The 21,582-nt window shown below is 45.6% G+C and overlaps 1 long non-coding RNA gene across 4 annotated transcripts in view; it reads left to right on the top strand.

Moving 5' to 3' along the window:
• LOC131488354 (uncharacterized) overlaps window positions 1-19,586 on the top strand; it is a 68,607-nt gene extending 49,021 nt beyond the window's left edge. For 3 of the 4 annotated variants that reach the window (XR_009250181.1, XR_009250178.1, XR_009250180.1), the window contains 5 exons: window positions 5,749-7,536; window positions 7,989-8,170; window positions 9,446-9,549; window positions 10,612-10,843; window positions 11,152-11,524. This is a non-coding gene — a long non-coding RNA (uncharacterized LOC131488354). Of the gene's footprint in view, window positions 1-5,748; window positions 7,537-7,988; window positions 8,171-9,445; window positions 9,550-10,611; window positions 10,844-11,151; window positions 11,525-19,537 lie in introns of those variants that run through there. The other variant, XR_009250182.1, reaches the window with a different exon arrangement.
• The last annotated feature ends 1,996 nt before the right edge of the window (window positions 19,587-21,582 follow it).

Raw genomic sequence — 21,582 nt, 5'->3', positions numbered from 1 at the left:
TTTATATCAAACCTATGCTATCTTCTTCCCTGAGGTCTGCTTCTTAGTGCATCAGGACCCGTCTACACAAGCCCTGCTTTGTTAGGCTTATGTTCCCCTTGGGCAGTTTCTCCTTCTGAAAACTTTACCCCGACGTCACCTGTGCCCGGATGTGGACCTGCTGATGCTGCCCGTGAATGTGAGCCACGGGAATGCGAGGACGGTAATTCAGGTCTAGGCCAGGTGTACAAGACAAAATGTAGGGCAGCATGGCATCCGTCTCCAACCTTCGATATAGATGCAGGTCGAAGGGCTGGGGCAAGTCTCCCAAGGCCCCCAGACTGGAACTTGGCCTTCCCAGAGGAGCAGCTGTGTGGGAAGGGCGACTGGGACGCTCTCCGGGCCAGGCTCGGGGGCTGCTTACTGATCCGCAGGGATCATGACTCCAGCATGTATTCCTGGTACGGCCTTCCCCCCGCCTACCGGCTGCGCGCGTCGATCTGGACCAAGCCCGCTGCGGTCACGGCTTTGTTTCTGGCATCAATACAGTCAAGGACATTTTTCATGCCTAACTCTTCTAAATGCTAAACACCACTGCTGGGAGGTATGTCAGGCCAGTCCTGATTCCGGGATTAGAGTTTCGGTTTCCTCACGAATGACATAGACTGATAGGGCCGTTGTTTCCCTGAGCTGTGTCCAGGCTTAAGTGGGAGGAACCTACAAGCAAAGGAAACATGAAAATCTTTGACCTGCCAAGCTGACGATTGTCTCACTGATGCGTTATTGATTCTGGGTTCACAAGAAGATCCAAGTTTTCTGCTCCTCCTTTCCAGTCTCCGTTATCTCACTATTGAGACAAAGTCATGGTGGAGCTTACCAGAATCCTTTTGGGTGAACCGCAAACTTATTTTACCAAAATGCCTCGTTCATTTTGAACGACACTTACTGAAAATGGAGGCAGTTCTTCCGAAAGGGTCCTATGTATGAATCAGTACTCAGATCCGGCTCCTGAAGGGAATGGCCTGGTCACAGGATCGTGGGTCCTTCCCAGAGTCAGCCACCAGTGCAGCCCCAGGACCAGGCGGTGGGGGTGGCTGGGGGGGGGCAGGGGGTGGTGTGGCGGGGAGCACAGCCCTGCTGGCTCTGCTAACTTTCTCTCATTAGCCTTGTTGCAGTTACAAGGTGAGCAGGGTTCTCCCGCAGCAGCAACTGCGACTTTCTGGCTTGCCGTCTGTCTCCTGGCTGCTTGGCTTGGAAAGTGGCCACGGTCACTTCGTCGTTTACCTACAACATGCCCCCTGAGCTCGTGTAGCAGCACATCTGAAGGACATCCCCCCAGCAGAGCCAGACAGGGCAGTATAGCACCCACATCAGACCTCTGCTGCAAGAGGAAACGCTTGAGTCTAATGTGAGACCCGTTTAGAGACTATCTATGCCTTTTGCTTCCTAACACGGATTTCTGTTAGTGTTGCTTAATACTTCACTTTAAGCTTCTTTTGGGAAATTGTCAGGCATAACAAAACGAGAAAGAATAGACTAATGGACCCCCGTGGACCCAACACCCAGCTTTTGTTGTCAATGAACTAGGGGCCAATCTTTGTTGTTTGTTTTTAAGTTTAATTATTTATTTAGAGAGAGAGGAAGAGAGAGCACGGGGCAGGGGAGGGGCGTAGGGAGAGGGAGGAGAGAGAGAGAATCGCAAGCGGGCTTCACGCCGTCAGCGCAGAGCCCCACTCAGGGGTCGAACTCACGAACCATGAGATCATGACCTGAGCCCAAATCAAGAATCCAGAGTGGGACCCTTAACCTACTGAGACCCCCGGGGTGCCCCTGGGGCCAATCCCGTTTTGCGTATTCGCATATTTCTTACCAAGCCAGATACTCACGGTACTGATATTTTCAAAACAACTGACTCTATTTAGCGATGATTTAGTGCAGTGAAGCCATCACCATGAGAATCCACAAAGGATTCTCTGCCTTTCAGCGAGGCTGTCATGGGAGGGAGGCAGAGGATGTGTGTATCCGGGGACCAGAGAAAGAACGCATCAGGGGTAAGTCAAGATTTTAACTTCGGCATATCAAGAACTTCCAAACAATGTCGGTCGAACCAATAGCCTTGCTGGCCGGGAGGAGGACTCAGGACCTCCTGGAGACGCCAGGAGGTCGGTAGGGGAGTGCAGGCTACCAGGGAGCGTGGGGGCCGGGAGTGCCACTCAAGGAGGCGATGTCTGAGCCATGTCCCAAAGAGTGTGGGCGACACAGTTCAGGGAGAAGGAGGACGCCGGCTCTAATGAGCCTTGCAACAAACCAAAACTGAGTGGTTCACAGAGTGGAGCACACAGTCCGGTCCCGAAGCACTGAAGGCAGCAGGCAGGAAGCAGGGCTGTGTTCAGGGACCTGGCGTCTCCCTGTCGGGGAACAAAGAAACCTTGGCTTGCTGCATTTGAATCCCAGACTTGTAGCCCCGGCAGGTCCTCTGTTCTTCTTACGGATGGAAAAGGTCGGGGAGGCAGAGTGCCAAACCCAAGGCCACACAGCTGGTTAGGAGACTTGAACTTGGTTTTCTACATGATAACTCCCACCTTCTTCTTGAGACCACGCTGCCCCTGGCTTCGTTTAGGTAAGGAAATGATATGTACCTGCGAAGCACCTGCCCCCTGCAAGGTAGCTGACTGCTCCCTTTTGGACAAAGAAAGAAAGAATCCAGGCTGAGGGAAATACTGCTTCACTACCGTCATTCTACACAGTGACTAAGGTTGTTACTTTGTATTCAACCTTCTTATAAGGTCAGGGAATGACAACACATTATTCACTCTTTGATGTTTGCTAAGCAAATACAAAGCTTGGACGTTGGCCTGTACCCAGTTTTCAGTTGGAGAATGTTCCAGTTGCAGTTTTTGGAGCTGTGGATGAGGCGAAGAGATAGACAGATGTGATAAGAAGGGGATATATCAGACATATGCCAGCCTAACCATTTTTTAATTGCATCAAAAAATGTTTTCGCCCTAATGTGTTTTGGTTAATACCTTCCATTGCGTTTGTACAGAGATCTACCCCGTGATGGGGCAGTCTTTAAAATAGGTGTCTATTCTTGGTTTCAAGAACTTCAGAAGGGTGCTTCTTTATTAAAGAAAGACTACATGTTTTTATGCTTTGAAGGAAAGGACCGTAGATTTACCGAATACAGGAAAATCAGAAGCCAGGCATTTGCACAGAGTTAAGATTGTTCAGGAAGGTAAGTGACTTACACGAACATGGAAAGAAGGGTCTCTTTTCGTCACACTATTTTCTATTTATTTCTGTAAGACCTTTTGAGTTGCCTTGCCTCGAAGGCTTAAGTCTGCTTATTGTTTTGTTAGCGTACATCCTTTCTTTCCTCTTCTTTTCTACTTCACGTTGGAATTTTGAACCGATCTAAATCTGAAAATTTATTAAAAATGAAGCTAAGGAGAAATGTTGCCTGGCACTACAATCCTTTAAGGGGCCAAGGAGATAGGAAGTGAGGAGAAAAGGCTTCTTTTCTTAGGTTTCTTAGGTCATGACTCAGCCGAGACAACGAGTGAATTACTCCGTTTCTCTTTGCTATAGTTTTCCCCTTTGTAAAACAATTTTAATAATCCCTGGGAGTGCTGCCTGCAGACTAATTGTACCCTCTCTGAAAAAAGGAGCTATCAAAATAGGGTATATGATTAGGTCATACCTAGCTTTTGATTTATACTAACATGACAAGTTTAGCCATACTTTTTTGGCCAGCTTTCTGAAAGAAATAGTTTGATTTGCATAATCACCTGGGCTTACCAGCCCATGATGACCACAATGGCTCCGTGATTCAGTAGAATTACAAATTCTTCTCTTATTGTTCTGGGCAACCAACTATGCAGATGATTCAGCTTCCCCCCCCCCCTTTTTTTTTTCTTTTTTGGTCTCGTCTCATCAGCTACACATTCCAAGAAATTACCTTAAGATTTGTTTCACCATTAAAGCGACATTCTCAGCTGTGCTCCAATAGACTGGATAAAAGCAGAGAACCCATCAGAAGTTGTTCCTGGTTGACTATCACCTTTCAAAGTATGTGGATGTGGGAAAAAGCCCTCATCCCTCCCCGACTATTGTTAAAAATAAGTAATGATGTATTATAAGATGCTTCTCATGCCAGAGGGTTCCAAAACTTTTTGCGACTGCACATATAAACAGGAATTACTTCACCAGCCATTGAAATGCGGCCACCTCTTGGACTAAATGTGGCAGCTGTTTAATAATGCATAGCAACATTCCAAAACAGTGGAGGCCTGGAAGTGAGGGGCAAGTCTGCATCCAACTAAAATCACCTGGGAAGTTTCCTGGGCTGAATTGTGCTGTGTTGGGAAGGATCTTTTGTAACCGCAAGAGGCCAGGACATTAGTTTCATGTGTCCCTCGGAAATTCAGCCCCATTCTGTTTAGTGCTGGCTCATGGTCACCTGCTAACTCATCCAGATCCCAGACCACAAAATGATGGACGTTCCTCTGAAGTGTGGCCAGTTTTCCACACTGGCTGATGGAGGAGGCTGGGCAGTGTGGAGAGGTGGCCTTGGATGAGGATCATGGTGGCCTGACCCCTGCAACAATATTTGGAACGGCTAACGGTCCAGGGTGATAGAACAGAAAACTTTGTCCAGTTCTTCTTGGTCACTGTAAAATGCGTTCTCTGCCTTCCGAGACATTTACCGCAAACTCATCGTTGAGTCAACACTGCTTCATACTGACCTGCTCAAATGTGCCCTGGTATCTCAGAGAAGACCCAGAAGAGCCTCCATAGGCCACAAGTTCATTAGCAAAGACAGCTTCTCCTTCAGGCAGAAGAAGAACTCAACTTACAGTTAGAATCCTCTTTTCTAGACAGGTTTAATTTAGGGAAAAGCCACACTCCTGACCACTTGTATTCCCTCGTGCCTTCTGTTCTCCCAGTTTACTGTGATTATGGCTATGGCTAAAAGAGGGAAATGAACCCAGCATACCAAAACCCATGAGAGGCAGTGAGGACAGTCTCCCGGGGAATTATAGTTGTGCACACATTCATTAAAAAAGAAGAAAGATCTCAAATTAATAACCTAGTTAGTTGGTGATTAGTGGATTCTCTGAAAAGTTGGTTCTTTGGGAAGATCAACAAAGTTGAGAAACCTCAGCTCGATGAGCAAAAAGAGGGGGGCAATCAAGAGTGGTAGAGACTTGTTTCATTCTAGGGGGTTTGATGGTACCAGGCTGGTCTCTTGACTCATCTGGAACTGAGAGCCTTTGTAGGACTCTCTTAGAACATGGAGGGTGGTGGAGAGACCAAGATCATTCCTGGGAGGTTGTGTGATACAGGTGAGATAAAACGGTGTGTTTTCTATACCCCAGTTATTCTTCTATGAACAAAAAAGGGAATCACAAACATTGAAGGCACTGTTACAGTAGAAGAGGGAAGCCTGGGGTTGGGCTAGAGGGTGGAGGGCAGAATTTGGGTTTAGTAAAATCAGGAGGAACCGGTGGTGGTAGGATGACCTTTAGAGAATGATTGTCTCACCAAACTCTTGGCTCACAGCTCTTGCTGGTGAATCCATCCCTTTTCCTGCCCTGAATCACTCCCTGGGCCCAGCAGTCTTGTCTTCTCAAAGTGCGGGAGTCAGGGCTGTTGTTTCAATTCACCATAACCTGGTGACAGTTCTGATTCTGCATGGAAAATTCCACTTTCCTAGCTAGGTCCAAATTAAATATTGCCTTTGCTAATTTTAAATCATTCTGCCCATAGACAAATGGCTTTGCTAAGGACATTTTGAAGAAACGTTTGAGCAGTCAACAAGATGCCATTTCTACCCCGTGAAATTTTGCGGAAGTGAGCAACAGACACGCGCTGCTCGTGACCTTCCCTGGGCGGACGGACAAAGTCCTGGCCCTGGAAACATCATCCCTGACCAACACTGGAGAAACTACAGGGCCTCGCTGGGTGTGTCAAACAGTGTCTGTTTTGTTAAAATGACCCTCTTTCCCTCACCTGCGACGTCAGATTGTTCTCTGAGTCCTGATGTTCTGTGTTGTCTTCTTCAGCTCTGCTTCAGAATTACAACATTTCTCCCTGGGCCATCGGTAGAGACTCCTGGTCTCTTCCTCACCTAACCTACACCCCCTCCAGTTTCTACTGTGCCAGTGACTTATTTCTACAGATGCGGCATGGTGGTTCACTTCCAGGAGGGCACCTTGCTGACCGCTGACTGGACACCGGAGGCCAGCATCTGCCACCTGAGAAGCATTGCAATATGGAGAAGACCTACCTTTCTTGACCCATGTCCGTATCTCCAACCCCTCTCTGTGTACACCATGCGTCTAAGTCGTGCAAGACTCGTGGTTTCCTGAACTTGCAACCTTTTCCTCCTGTGCCTCCAAGCCCTCACGTGACTGCAGCTTCGACCGACATCTTGGCTGTGATTTCATGAGGGACCCTGAGCCAGAGCCACCTGGCTAAGCTGCTTCCAGATTCCTGGCCCACAACACTGCGATAAATGAATGTCATTGCTTTAAGCTGCTCCTTTTGGGGGAAATTTGTTACGGGGCAATGGATTCCCCTCTCTGGCCTGGTGTTGTCATACGTCAGTAGAAGGATACAAGCAACCTACCACTGTGTTGTTCAGAGTAGGCAAACCTATGAGCAGGGCAGCCATGACAGAAGGGCCCTCACCCCCCTTGGCTCTGTGAGCTTTGTGTCAGCATCATTCAAACCAATGTCTGTGCACAAATGGGTATTCAGATGGGCATTTAAAGGGTGTTGTGCTTTCGTCAAATTTGGGAATGGACAGCACGCAAACGACCTGGGAGTCCTGAGGTGGAGAAGAAGGTGAGGGCCTTGCTGAGTGAAAAGCATCTGTAGTGTCTGAGCTGCCTTTTCTGCTTCTCTCTGTCATGAAGGGACACAGTGGAGAGAAGAATGGATATTTTGAGAAGAGGATGGCTATTTGGAAAGTCTTCAGGAACAATAGAACGTGTTCATGTTCACGTGGTTTGTGTGGTAGCAATTGACCAAGAGGTCAGGGCACTGTGGAGTCTGACGAGAGCCGTAGCTTAGGTTTTCTGCCAAGTCATTTTGGTAACGTGTCACATCAGTGCGGTTGTGTGTGGAGTCATTTCAGAAGGAAGAACCGAAGAAGGCAGCGAAGGCCCATAGTATATGGCCTCTTGTCTGTGGCCTTCAAGCCCAAGGCCTTGCATGGAAACATGGCCCGAGCCACACTGTGTCACCTGTCTCCTCTGTCCACTCCCTTTTTCCTGCCACAGTGACCAGGACCCCAGGTCTGACAGTTATTGGGCACCTGCTCAGTGTGTTCTCGGCGCTCACACGCTTCCTGAGCTATGAACACTTGTGTGCAGGAGGGAATCTTTACGCATCCTCCATTACTGTGATGTGTTTTCTCGCCTGGGAACCTCATTATTGTAAGCTTGGCCTCTGTGGAAAGAGAAGATTCTCCACGGCATATAAGGAAATCTGGATTATATTCTGAAGACGATGTTATGCCTCAGCAGATGGCGTAACAGGCATATTGCTCTGGTACGTTAGGGGGGTGGGGCCCGGAGGGGGCTGAGACTGGAATTTGGGGGTGTCAATCAGGAAGGGTGACATGGTAACCCCAAAGAGATGCTGGGGACCCGATCTGAAACGCTGGCTAGAAGCAGTGGTAGCTGCCTTACTCTTCCTTCACAATGTGACGGAAGTCATGAGCGGAGCAGTCCTCCGAGACTTATCTGGTGATCGTTTGCAAGACGCATGCCATGGTGCAGGTGTGGTGCTGGGAATGGGGTGGGAGAGAGGAGCTGGCCCTCGTTCTGCCATCGAGGGGCTCATGGGGGCCTGCTGTGCGACCCCCCTGCCCAGTGCGGGCAAAGCACTCACCTGACGGTGATTATACATTTCACGCGGGCTTCCTGAGATAGTAGACTCGTGAGGTGAAAGCAGGAATAATTACTTAAAATTGAGGCAGGACGTTTCTCTATATCCTGTAGGTGCGAACATTCAGTGACCCAGACAGCATCTTGGAAGGCCTTCTCCTTTTGAGTCATGTCTAAAATATATACTAAACTTAGCTTCGGCGAAACAAATCAACAATCGAACGATCTTCTGTTCAACTGACCCACCTGGACTGTCTTTCCCAGAAATCATTTTTTTCGCACTCAGTGCAAGAATAGTAAGTACTTAGGTAGTGCTTTTAATATTCCAATAGTTTGTAGTCACTAATTACAAAAAAAAAAAAAAAAAAAAAAGGAAAAAAACCCTCCCTGAAAAGAACACCCAAAAAAACTTAGGTATTTTGCTCTCCAGCCATCATTCATTTTACCAATAAAATAAAATAATTTGCTTCGTTTCTTGGATAGGAATAATCGATCTCTTTTTGTGTAAGTTTTAGAGGATTTCTTTTCAGCTTTGTCTTGCCTGCATATATCATGTTTCTGCAGTGGTTGGCCAGGAAAGGGGGCTGAGGAAACTTCCGGCACGGCTGGCACGAGTGACGACGTATTTGTGGCGATGAGGAAATCTCTCTTGACCTGGGCTGAGTCGGAGACCTGGGTGTGCTGGCCCGGGCCCGCCTGTCCCGGCCCCCCCCCCCCCCCCGGGCCAGCCTGCTCCCACTGGGCCCTCAGCCATGACTCAGCAGCTCTCACAGGCTCACTCCCACCCCACAACCACAAACCAGGCTCGGTGATGGGCTGACTGGCTAAATAACAAAAAGGAGACGCTCTCTCTTTCCATATCCCTCTCACAGGAGAGACGTGTGTGTTGGAGCGGTGTGCTAAAAATTGTTTTTATGTTAGGCACGACCATGATGGTGACAGATTTTCAGTACTGATAATGAGGAAACCGAGAGAACCAAATGCCCTAGCTGACCCCAGGGATTTTTATCAAAGCTCTGGTCTGTAGTTCCTGCCTATCAGCCGACACAGCTGCTCCTGGATAAGCCCCAAAGGAGCCCTGAACTTGACCCATAGCATAAGACTTTGCTCTCACTGGGCCCAGCAGTTATGATGGGGAAAAGGCTCAGGGGGCAGGGATTCACCCAGAATGGTGAGCCGTTCAATAAAAAATTCGTTCTTACTCCACTCAGAACCATTTCTGTTGTTCTAGGTTAGTCACGTCTAAAGAGGATTGACAAAACTAACGTCGTTCCTTAGATAAGATGATTTGTATTTTGTGGATTCCTGTGTTTTTTAAAAATGTTTATTTATTTATTTTGAGAGAGAGAGAGAGAGAGAGAGAGAGAGAGAGAGAGAGAATCCCAAGCAGGCTCTGCACTGTCAGTGCGGAGCCCGACCGGGGGATCGATCTCACAAACTGTGAGATCGTGACCTGAGCCGAAATCCAGAGTTGCATGGTCAACCAACTGAACTGCTTTTTTAAAGTAATTTTTATTGTTTGAAAATTGCCTGGGCTTTAGAAATATTTTTCTTCATTGCATTTCTGTTAGGTTTGCATTGGCGCGCATCTTCATTCATCGTAACTCCCCTGATTCCACGTTTTGACGACGTGGGAGGCGGACTCCAATCACCTTCCTGAAATCACGGTCTAAATGTGGGTTCTTGGCATTCTGTCTTTTTGGATTTTAAAACTGAAGCTCTCCAATGAAAGTAAACATAATTTTAAATACGCTCTCTCAGTGTGTGTTCATAGATTTAGATCCCTTATGTAAATGTTAAATTATTTTGATAGGCGGTTATACGTATTCTTAACATTCAGGCCATGAGCCTAAATGTCTGGTTGAGGTGGCTTCTGTTGCTTTTCTTCATTTTGTGGGGAGGTAGGTGGGTATCTGGAGGTAAGAAATGTGGTGAATTGAAAGGTAGACGTTGCAGGTGATAAGACTTTTCCTAAATTTGAGAAGGGACTGAGTGAACCAGGTTCAACAAAGCCGGACTTGTTCTATACAAAGGAAAAGTCTGCAGAAATAACAGAGAAACCAGGAGGTAAGTTCTGGAAACGCGGGGGAAGATGCCCCAGTACTAAGATTTCTTTTCTTCTTTTCTTTCTTTTCTTGGCTAAGTAAAGGGAGGGGAAGCGAAGACCAAAACGATTTGCTTCCTTTAGAAACACTGCTCAGCCACCTGGCATCATGGGAGGAAATCTCCCTGGCTATTTTTGGGGAGGTAATTCAACCCAGAGTGTAAGAAACGAAACCCTCTTCCACTTGCTGAGGTCACCAAGAACTATGGTGCAAATCACTAGCTCTCTGGCCGTTTTCAAGTAGTTGTTTGCCTTTGTAACAATAACCCCCATAAATCAGTGCTAGCACCGGGGTGTCCTGAGGCATCAGAATTAAGTGTGAAGCTTCCCATCACTGAGAATCAATCAGAATCGACCACGAGGATCAGATGGCAAGGTGATGAAATCACAGTCCAAGTGGGGGGTGAACAGAAAGTCTCCGCCTGGGAGAGGCCCCTGGTTCCCCTTTGTGAATCCACTCTCTCCACGGAAGCCGGGAGTTTGTTTTCACTTCCTATTATTCTAGTAGGTCATCATTTTGGGTGTGTGAGTGGTGACCTTCCCCAGTGTCATCACCAAACCTCCTCTGCAGGACACCCGGAACAGCTTCCACTTTAGACAAAGGATGCTAACTCTGATGTGTTTGTTCGTTAGGTTAAGAGTCATCTGACTCTCGTGAGATGGCAACACAGTGGATGGAGAGTGAAAAACTTACTTCAGCCACTGGAGCTGTGTTTTCTTACCGGTGGGAGAGGGGACATCCAGGATGTTTGAAAGTGATTTATTTCCCTCAAGTGAACGAATTGATATTTTGGGCTCATGGCGATAAACTCAAGTTGCCCCTTCTTTATCTGAGTAGAGCTACAAGTGTTTGTCCCTATGAAAGGTGAGCCAGCATCGCCAAAATAGAAGAAGAAAAATGTCTGTTTGCACTTTCTGTTCATTTTTTTTGTGGTATTTCTTTCCTATTTTCACCAGTGAAACAAAAGTTCCCTTGGAGGAATACAAAAGGAAGTGTTATTGTGACGAATTTCCTTTTATTCCTGGTTCTACATCATGGAGAGATATGATGTTTTTAATCTACGTTAAACTTTCTCCCTGAGGTTTTTGGAGTCAGGCATTTACTCATTTGGAAAGTGTTGGCGCAAAGTACAAGGACTCTGGAATCAAATCTGGCTTTCTCGCCATGAACAGGACAGGTTGGCTAAGCCTTTCTGATGCTCAGTTCCCTTCATCTATGAAGTGGGAATATCAACTGGCAAGATCGTCACAGGTTTGAAGCGAGTGTGTTTCCAGCCCCTGGAACTGTCCCTGCTGGAGTGTGGGCATTCAGTGAGCGGAGCGATCATATTAATGCTCTGCTGCTCATGGTCAGAGCATTGGCAACAGTAGATGCTACTGCGGGGACTTTGTTACCATGGTGGTATGCATACCTTTTTCTTTGCTCTCCACTATAACTCATTTGACTATTTTTATCCAGGAACAAAAGGGAGACACTGAGCTCTCCCTGCTTTTTAAAGTGTAAACTGAGAGTCCTGTGATTTTTAACATAGTTGAGGTGTTTTGTAAATGGACTACTTAAAATAAAGATTCCTTACGATTTGGGTCATGGAAATTCAATAATTCGTGGCTGCCTACAAGACAGTGTGCTGTAATATCCTTATTCAAATGGTTTTAAAAGCTATTTCCCCTCTGACAGAGGTGAATCGTTAGCAACGGCAATTATCGTTGCTTCCAAAGAAACAACCGTGTTGTGGCTGAAAATATTCAGGCCACACTTCTCAGTAAGTTGGTAAACAATGACGGTCACCAGAAAATGTTAACAATGATGAGTTTTCAACACCCACATCATTTTGGGGTCTGACATTTTCTTTCTGGTGATTTCACTGGCAATCTTGGTATCGGCGACATTTAACTTCTGTACCTCGAAGAGTAACATTTCCCAACTAGGTCTTCAATATCAGGCCCAGTACGTATCGATCACATACAAGAAGACAAAAGCCAGTTCCCTTATTCTCATTTTGATGGCATAATAGTACAAAGGGCTTAGATCATGGGACATAGGCAAGGGTGAGCAATTAAATTAGTGCTCTCTTGAGAATTGGGTCTTCTCTTGGATTGGGTCTTCTCAGATGGGAGGCATTTGTTCAGAATGGTAGACATTTGGCTTCTATCTAATCCTGGAGAGTGGATGAGGATTTGAGTGGAAATAGGACCTTATGGGGAGCAGAAGCAGATGCCCACCAGGCTTGGAGGGCTCCAGAAAGGTAGGGGTGGGAGTGGGAACAAGGACTATAAACAAGCTAATTCTGAAAAGGGGCAGGGAGTTCCTGAAAAGACTCCAGGGTGCAATTACAAAGAGAATCACCAACTGATTGTAAGGCAGCACACTTACGTTAGAAATTGGACGCCATTGGGCTCTTTGGTGGCAGAAAAGGGTTGCTGGCAGGGGTGGGGACGGCGGTGCAGGAACGACACCCCTCTCTCACCATTTCCTACACTGCTCCCTCCAGTGGGATGGGGGACGTTTTGGAGCACATGTCCCTTATCTGTGCAGAATAAACTACAAATCAGTATCTAGAAGTGGTCATTCGGGTTAAACAGTGCTTCAAGAACAGAGTTGAACCAACTGGCTTCTCTCTTAACAGCTCTTCAAGGGCGTGTAGCCCCGGATATAAAGGAGTGTCACCGATGAGTTTCTGGGGATGAAGCCTGTGGAGGCTTCTCTGAAAATCTCATCCCTGCTGGGCTATAGGACCTCAACATTTTCAGCTCGGATGGCTTCTCTGTGACAAAATCGAAGTGTGTTTGGGGATGTGAGTGTGTGTCACTGAGTTGAGTTCTTAATAGGCAGACAGGCATCGCACCGAAATTTTCCCCGTATTGAAGTAATTGGCGCAATGGTTTCATCCTAAGTGACAGAAGCAAAACCGAGAGCATGTACATGTAGTGACTGAACCGACTCCCACCCCCAGTCTTCCAGATGGTTCCTGTAGCTCGGGATCACTCCTCACTTATGTGTATTAACTGATGGGCTAGTACAGAAAACCCTCATGTGCCTGATGTGTCATAAACAGAGGCCTCCATGAAGGATTCATTTTCTCAGGAAAGGAAGAAGAAAAAAAAAGTTTCAATTCTCTGTCTCCTACCTTACATTTCAGAAGAGGGAATTGGAAATGGTCCTACGTTTATAATCAGTAACCCTAGATCTGAGTTTCAGGTTTGAGAGGCCTAGCAAGGTACCTCTGGGGCTCACAGCAGATTGCCTAACCTGCTGGACCTTGGGGGCACCCTGGGTGGCACCTGTCACAGTGCCAGCACTTTGGCAACTTCGCGTCATTTAGACATGGAAAGCCGCCTCGCTTCCTTCTTCGTCACCTAGACCGATGAAGACCAACGAGATAAAGTTATAAAATATAGATTCATAAAATAAGAGACGCTCTGTTTTGAGTGCTTTCTTTATGCCAGGCACGTAACATATATGATGTATGTTAAGTACTTTCCAGCTATCGTCTTATTTAACCCTTACGGTCATACTATGAGGCGGGCACTGGATGAGGCTGATAAAACTCAGGTCACAAAGCTAGCATGTGATGGTCAATCCTGAGCCACACTTTGTCGTCTTTTACCAGATCGATGTTTAGCTTCTTGGAACTCTCTTGAAGGATGTGTTTCTTTCCTGGAGTGGTGAGGAATGAAGATATTAACTTTTCTCATTTCGTTGCTTCAGGTTGATACTTCTACAAATATGTCACGATTTTCTTTTTATGTGTACCATAGAAGCTTAACATAAACCTAGAATATTCTTCGGGAGACGGTATTTGCATCTTACCTTCGGTAGAACGACACCTTCTTTCTTCACCCACTGTCTCGTCCATTTGCAGCCCTGTTCCCCTAAAGCCCTGAGAGTCACTGAAGGTTTGCTCCAGAACTTTCTCTTCACTTTATCCCTATCATCAGAGGTATAAACCAACGAAACTCTTAGCATCCACGTGTATCCACAGCTGTTAGTGCTGTGCTCTAAGAGAGGCCATGTTTCAAACTCTGGAAAAACTCCGCTCGCACAGCTGTAATCTTATCAGACGTTCAGTTTCGATTTTCTTGCTGTTGCTGCTGTGCTATCACTTTCCCTCCAAACATCGCGGTTAAGACAGATAAGCCTTCAAGAGTATGCTTCACTAAAGGGCTCGGACTGTTGTGGCAGAAAAGAACCCGCAAGTCCAAAAATGAATGGGGACCTCTCACAACAGTGCATAGCTTCGCCATGATCTCCTTGAATCTTGTTCCACAGAAAGAACATGTTCTCCAGAATATCTATTATCAGAGACAGAAAAGACATCATCTGACATGGTTAAAGTTTTAGGCAGGTAATAATGTAGGAGGAAATTATTTAATAAGTGACTGAAGTGCAAAAACTGAATAAAGTGATATATTTTATGTCCTTAGTCATGAAAAGTGGTTTTTCCTTTGTTACACTGACTGCCTCAATAGCTTCCCCGACTCCCAATTCCTGTTGCGACCCCAAGGAATTGTCTAAGTTCTTTTCTTCCCTCTTCTGACACATCCACATTCGGTGTAGACGTTTCATCTCAGAGAACTCTCCACTGGGAAGAGAAGCTGTTTCTTCTGCTAATGGAAGGGAGAACAGAAGGTAGCATCTTCAATGGTGGAAGGAAGGCATGTGAGAGGAAATGGAGGGACATCGCATCCCCTCAGGTGCACTGACGGGGGCCAGCTCTGGGTCCTGCTGGGGTGTGGCCGGAGCTCCCCAGGACTGAGGGCTGCAGAAGCCAGTTGTGGAAGAGAATGGGGGCCCAAGCTCCCAGGACCAGGACCGGAACCCAAGACTCATCACGAGTTCACCAGGCATGTAGAGTCAAGCTGGGACAAGAGACATGCCCTGAAGACCAGTAGATGTCGCCAATACGCACCTGAGGACCAACATGAGGTCAGAGAGGACCACACCTCCCAACACGAAGATATGCCAGTCATCCCCCACCCCTCACGCCTGGGTACCACCTTAGGGGGTTGAGCAGAAGGGAGCAGCTAATGGGAATGGGGCCATCTTAATCCGAGAGAAGCCGGGTATCGCTTAAAAAAAGTTTCAGTGATCTGACTCTCAGGCCAGGCTAATAACGATGCATTATGTTTCCGGGCACATTTGAGTTTAAATGCACAGTGAGTGAAATGGCACAGCTTTGTCACACCTGCTGCTCCCAGAGAGTGAGTCTGCAGATGGCATATCATCAGAGAGGAGGCGGAGTCCCTTTTAGGTCCATCCAAATCACACCTCAGGACAGTCTTCCTTGCTATCTACCTAAGGGACCTAGGACCCCGTAGCCCGTTTAAAGCCTCCATTGACAGTAAAACATCGTATGCTAAGTGAATCAGTATCTCAAGAAATATGCTGAATAAACCAGAGGTCTAACTCAGAGACCTTTCTGAGCACACTAAATGTTTTTCTGCAAATCCTCATGTCCTTTCCTTACTTAGCCTTATTTACCTCCTTCCTTTGTTCCTCTCTCACTGGGTCCCCACCCGTAATCATCTCAGACTTTATATGGAACGTTCCTGCTTTTCCGGCGTGGACTTCCTTTTGGAGGCTCTGCATGTGAATGACTCACCGACACGAACATGTCTCGAACACTGGTATTATGGCTCCAGCCACCTTCCGATGAGCTCCTATCCTGTTCCTTCAGTGGCTGTGTTGTCACTGTCTGACCCCGACACAAAGTTCAGCTCTGAGCCTTGAGGTTAGGCCGGTCTGAACAACTGAAATTAGAGAGAAGTTCACCTTGCTCTCACTCGACCCAGGGCGGGGGTGAGATCTACAGGTTTGGGCTTGGAACTAGAAAAGGTCTGAGTCGCTCGTCTGGGAAGAAAGCTGGGGCATGGCCCTCTGTCTTATTCCAACGTTACTTATGGTCTCTGACGTCACAACGTGTAGACAGCAATAAACTATTTCTACACATGGCCTTAGTAGCTCTTAACAGACATTCTGGGAAATATTGTTCAAGAAGCGTTGTTGGACCACGGAATTATTTTACACAGGTAACTTGTAGGACCAAAGTTTTTATTATTATTTTTTTTAATGTCATAAAATTTCCATGACTTCAGCACCTGGGAAAGCCATAGAGGCCAACTGGGCATCCCATTAGACAGGCCTAAAGGAGAGCAGATGGAAATTCTGAGAGTCAAGTAAGAACAGATGGGAGCTCTGCAGGTGAAACTTGAACTCCAAAGTTCACGATGCTGAACATAAAACCCCATTAAGCAAGTTCCAAGAAAGAGTTAAATTGACAGGCTGGAGCCTGGTGGCCGCCCCCCTCATGGATCGCCAGCGCACTTGGCCTTCAACAATTTCTGTGGCGGGGGTTAAAGAAGCACTTCCTTCCATGCCGCCCTGCTCATTTGCAAACGGCAAATTTTTAAGCTGTGCTCTCTCTTACCTGGGACCGAATGGAGTGGCAGTGCTATAAACAGGGAGAAAGGATTTGGCTTCTTTCTTTTTCTTTTTTAGCCAGTCATTTGCCTCTCCCCTATAATTTTCCCCTTCTCCATTTAGACAGCGGTGCACCCACGGAAGCCGGGCCAGCCAGGCAAGCCGACCGGTACGCTGGCCAGTCAGAAGCCTTCTGGTGTTTTGAAAAGATGTCACCTCATCCCACAAACGTCCCCTTGTGTGAAAGAGGCCACGCTGTCTGACACGGCCATGGTCGCGGCAAGACGGGCCTGGCATGCGGTGTGCTGTTAACTGGGGCCCCGGGGGATCTGCCTCCCGCTGTGTCTCAGGTGGCACAGAACCCTGCGAGACATGGGAGACAACTCGATTCTAAATGTACCCAAGTCGGCGGGAGGCACGCGAATGGCCCACAGGGAGGCTCTTCCTCTGGTGAAGGAGGCAGAGCCTTACCTTGGTGACTCGATGCCAGACTGGAAGGGAGAACCGATGGAGAGCTGGGGGTTGCAGCCGCTAACAGATGACGTCGTGTTGTGTTGGGTCTCCTCCGCTGGTGGTCCCAGCACGAGCTGTCTGGGACCCAACACTGGACTTTCCTAGGGGAAAGATGATACTTTTTTTTTTTTTTTTTTTAGATTAAATAGTCATACCTATTGCCTTGTCATGACCCTTAATTTACATCGTGGCTTTAAAAAATACGCATACCATCCGAATCATTATTTGAGAGTATTTGCAAATACCCAAGGCCTTCCTCTTCTATTTTTTTAAACTCTAGTTTTAGTGAGACGTAATTTGCGTAACAGAAAATTCACCAGTTTTTAGCATATAAAACATAACCGTATCCACATTCGATTTTGAAATATTTCTATCACTTGCAAAAAAACACAAAAACAAAAACCCAAACCTATTAGACACGGCTGCCTTTATCCTCTTGCCCCCAGTCCTCAGGAAATAAAAGTCTACTTTTTCTCTGTATGGATTTACCTATTCTCACCATTTGATATAAACGAAATCGTATGTGCTCTTTTTGACCGTTCTTTCACTTAACGTAACAGCTTCAATGTTCATCTGTGTTGTAAGATATATTAGTACTTTCTTCCAATTTATGGCCCAAATAATATTCCATTGTTTGAAAAGACTACATATTTTAAAAAAATGTTTATTGACCCATTTTGAGAGAGACAGAGAGAGAGAGAGAGACAGAGAGAGAGAGAGGGACAGAGAGAGGGAGAGAAAACACACGTGCAAGCAGGGGAGGGGCAGAGAGAGACCGAGAGAATCCCAAGGAGGCTCCGTTCTGTCAGCACAGAGCCCAATGCAGGGCTCGATCTCAAAAACCATGAGATCATGACCTGAGCCAAAATCAAGAGTCAGACGCTTAACTGACAGAGCCACCCAGGTGCCCTGAAAATACCACATATCATTTATCCATTCACCAGCTGGTGGTCACTGAGTTTCTACCTTTTGGATAAATTTCTATGAGCCTTTGTGTACACGTTTTTTGTGGACATACATTTGTGTTCCACTTCGGTATATAGCTAGGAGTGGAATTACTAGGTTATAAAGTAATTTTAGAACTAACATTTGGTGGAACTGGCAAAATTTTTTCCAAACTGGCACTATTTTACGTTCCTCCCAGCAATGTTTATGGTTCCCGATTTCTTCCCATCACAGTCAACGTGTGTTTTGTCTATCTTGTTTTACTGCAACAAGCCTGGTGAGTGCGGAGTGATATCTCATTAAGGTTTCGATTCGCGTTTCCTTAACGACGAATGACATTGAGCAGGAAAGATGATACTTATTCAAAGAGTCAGATAAAAAGAAAATAAAACTTCACTCAGTTGCTGAAGTTTCGAAACATGGTTTTAAAACTGTGCGGGATGTTACACATAGAGACACATCCGAAGGAGTGACGTTAAACATGTTTAACCATCATGGCATGAGCAACAGTGAGAGTCTGGTCGGGGGAAAAGTGATGCTGGCTTTGCACAAGCAGGACAATGACACTAGTGGCCACCAGAGGCGCCATGGGCTCTGTTCCCAGATGTGCCCACAGAGCAGTGCTCACCGCCTAAGTACCCGACTTAAAAGTTCCGTGTTTTCGATGGTCTTTTTAGAGCCAGGATCGATCAACGAGTCACTATTAATAAAATAGGGACCAACGCATTTGTTTATACATATATTATGAAAATAACACCTGCCACGAAGTGTTCAGTAAATAGCAGCTGATACTATGATGCTTCAGCATCCTTTCATTTTTCAACTAATTTTTCTATTTCTATGTTGTCAAGCCCTCAGTGGTTGACAGGTACCTCGCTTGTTTTGAGCACTGAACGTATAATAAACAAATGTAGTGTCAGGTTGAGGGTTTCCGAGATAAAATACGGGATATCTACTTAATTTGACTTTTGAATAAATAACAGAAAATTGTCTAGTATTTGTGTTGTTACAGAGATTGCATAAGATATTCTATTACTAAAAACTTATCCATTGTTTATCTAAAATTCAAATTCAATTTTTTTTTTTTTTTTTTTTTTGCTAAATATGGCAACTCCCACCAGATTAGAAGAAGCAATGGTTAGTTTGGGAGTGATTGACATATTTTAGGAAGCCATGCCACTCAGCATATAGAACATCATCAAAAGCTTGGGTAAAGGAGTGAAGGAGTGTGCGTAAGTATCGACCTGCAAGCTGAACCATGGTATTTTATATTCCACTATGCTCTAGGGTCTCTCTGTGCTGATTTCCTCTAAGTAACTTTATTTTCTTTGTAACTAAACAGTTTAGAGCCATGCAGGAGTTGTGGAAGCCATAAATGACTGGCTTCCACAAGGTTTGAATGAAATACCCAAAGCTCACAGTCTCATTGATGAAAGTAGGTCAACCAGCAGAGTCGGGGTTAAAATTTGGGCAATTTGGATCGCAGAATCTTTGCCCCAGATATCCAGGGATAGACATCTCAGATACCTAAGATTAAATGACCATGTAAGACGTGAAAAGGGAGTCTAGTTCACCCGATGCGCTTTGAAAAAGGGAGAACTTGCAGCTTTAGTGATGGATATGATTAAGTGGCTGTATAATTATTGTTTTTGACTTTTCGTACCTCTTTTATAATTCCAGGTAACACCTGGTGGCCAAGGAAATACTTACTACAAGATCAAAAAGTTCCAAGAAATGCTTACTAAAAATTTTTGTTGGAAGACATTTGTAACAACATTTGCCCCAAGGGTATGTTTACTCGATTAGACATTGTTCTTGATGTGCTGGGTACAAAGATCATTGCTACTCACCCAAGATTTAACCCATCAGTACAAATAACAAACAGTTTGGTCTCTGAGAGAAAAATATTCTGGTTTCTTAAATGTGCTTCCTGGGGTAGTCTGTAGTCTGTCAGGGCAATAGTGATTAAAAATTTTGTGGTCGAAGGACAACGGAGCGTTTGAAAATGGGCAGCAACGGCATGGAAAAATAGAAGAAAGCAAGCCTTTTGAAGTAGCACGTGGAATATCGCCGTCAAATAAGATCCTACAAAAATCCCACCGACAGGTTGAGGGGAAAAAATCTAGGATGAAAAATCTTCTACTAAAATTGAGAGGAGGAGGCTTAGAACAAATAGCGATTTTAGCTCCCGGCTTTTCATATTTGGTATTATTCCACATGTTCCAATGTTATAGTTTCCTGTGAAAAGAATCACCAGTCTGTAGGTTTTCCAAGAGCAACACTCGAGCTCCTACATCTAGAAGTCTAGCATACGCCTTTTCTCAATATTTCTAGAAACTCTTAACTTCATGGGGTCAAATACTTGAGGCCAGAGGACTTCACATCTCTTATATGTCCTTTTGGACTGTTCTGGGTGCAGTGGAGTTTCACCAGTCGTGTCTGGGAAAATGTGACAGGGCTGGGAATTCTGTTTCATTCGCTGAGGCCAACACCAGTTCCAATAACCGCCCGGGCCAAAGTAGTTCTTCAAGGTATGAGAAAGAAAAGAACAAACCTCTCTGTACTTGCTTTGGATCCCAGGGATCAGTGTCACAAATCAAACATTAGATCAGGAAGTCTGTCAATCATTTATTCCACAGATGTTAAATGAGCACCTACTATGCGCCACGCCTGTGCTAGGCACTTTTTAATGATGAACAAAGTGATCATTCAATCAGCCTTCTAGGAAGCTCGATGTTTGTCAGGAAAGACCGATACTTATTGGTAGATAACAACGAAGAAGGTAAGTCAAGTTTTTTCAAAAGTAGACTAAAGGAAACCAATAAGGTTCTTACATGTGAGAGAAAGGAAAGGGGGCTCTTTTAAAATATGGTGTTTCGTGGAGGCTTTCTAATGGGATTTCTGTGATTTAAAACCTCTGAAAGGGCTCAACATGTTATATGCTCCCAGAATTTTCCCTTTGAAGCAGAGCTTCCCGCTTTTTGTCTACTCAAAGAAAAGTAGGTAAAATTTGATATTCAATGAAGTCAAAATGGCACACAAATGGAAACTGTCAGTTTCAGGTAAATAGCAAACCACCCCTTCATTTATAAAATAGCTCCTGGTGGTGACCGTTATTAGAAATGGCCAAAAAAGCATTTTTCGTCTTCAGTGCACTTTGAGCATCTCAGTGAGGTTTTTTTTTTTCTTCAAGTTTTTATTTTTTTTGTTTTGTTTTAGAGAGAGGGAGAGAGCATGAACAGTAGAGGGAGAGAGAATCTTAAAGCAGGCTCCATGCCCAATGGGGAGTCCCATGTAGGGCTTGATCCCATGACCATGAGATCATGACCCGAGCTGAAATCAAAAGTCAGCCGCTTAACCAAATGAGCCACCCAGGTGCCCCCTTTATTTATTTGCTTGTTTGTTTATTTCTTTTCAGTGAGGTATCTTTTTAGTTTATAGGAAAGAGAGGAATAATTTTAGGTCAGAGACCCTCAAGGTCAACATCATTTCTATGGTAGAACCAGCCTGATAAACTATGCTCACTTTCTCTCTCTATCTCTCTCAACTCCCCTTTGTCCCCAATCCCGGTAATCCTACTCAGCTTTATTACATTTGTTCCTCTGAAGAAACATTTCACATTTGTGTTGATCGCAGCCGCCCCAGGTCCAAAACCCTCACATTTTGGAAAGCAAAGTGTGCTCAGTTTTCCGGAGAATGGTGGGTCTCCCCAGACGGGAGAAATG

This window comes from Neofelis nebulosa, chromosome 1 (assembly GCF_028018385.1).
Source record: "Neofelis nebulosa isolate mNeoNeb1 chromosome 1, mNeoNeb1.pri, whole genome shotgun sequence".
In the NCBI taxonomy this organism is placed as follows: domain Eukaryota; kingdom Metazoa; phylum Chordata; class Mammalia; order Carnivora; family Felidae; genus Neofelis; species Neofelis nebulosa.
This window is presented reverse-complemented; position numbering and strand designations above follow the sequence as displayed.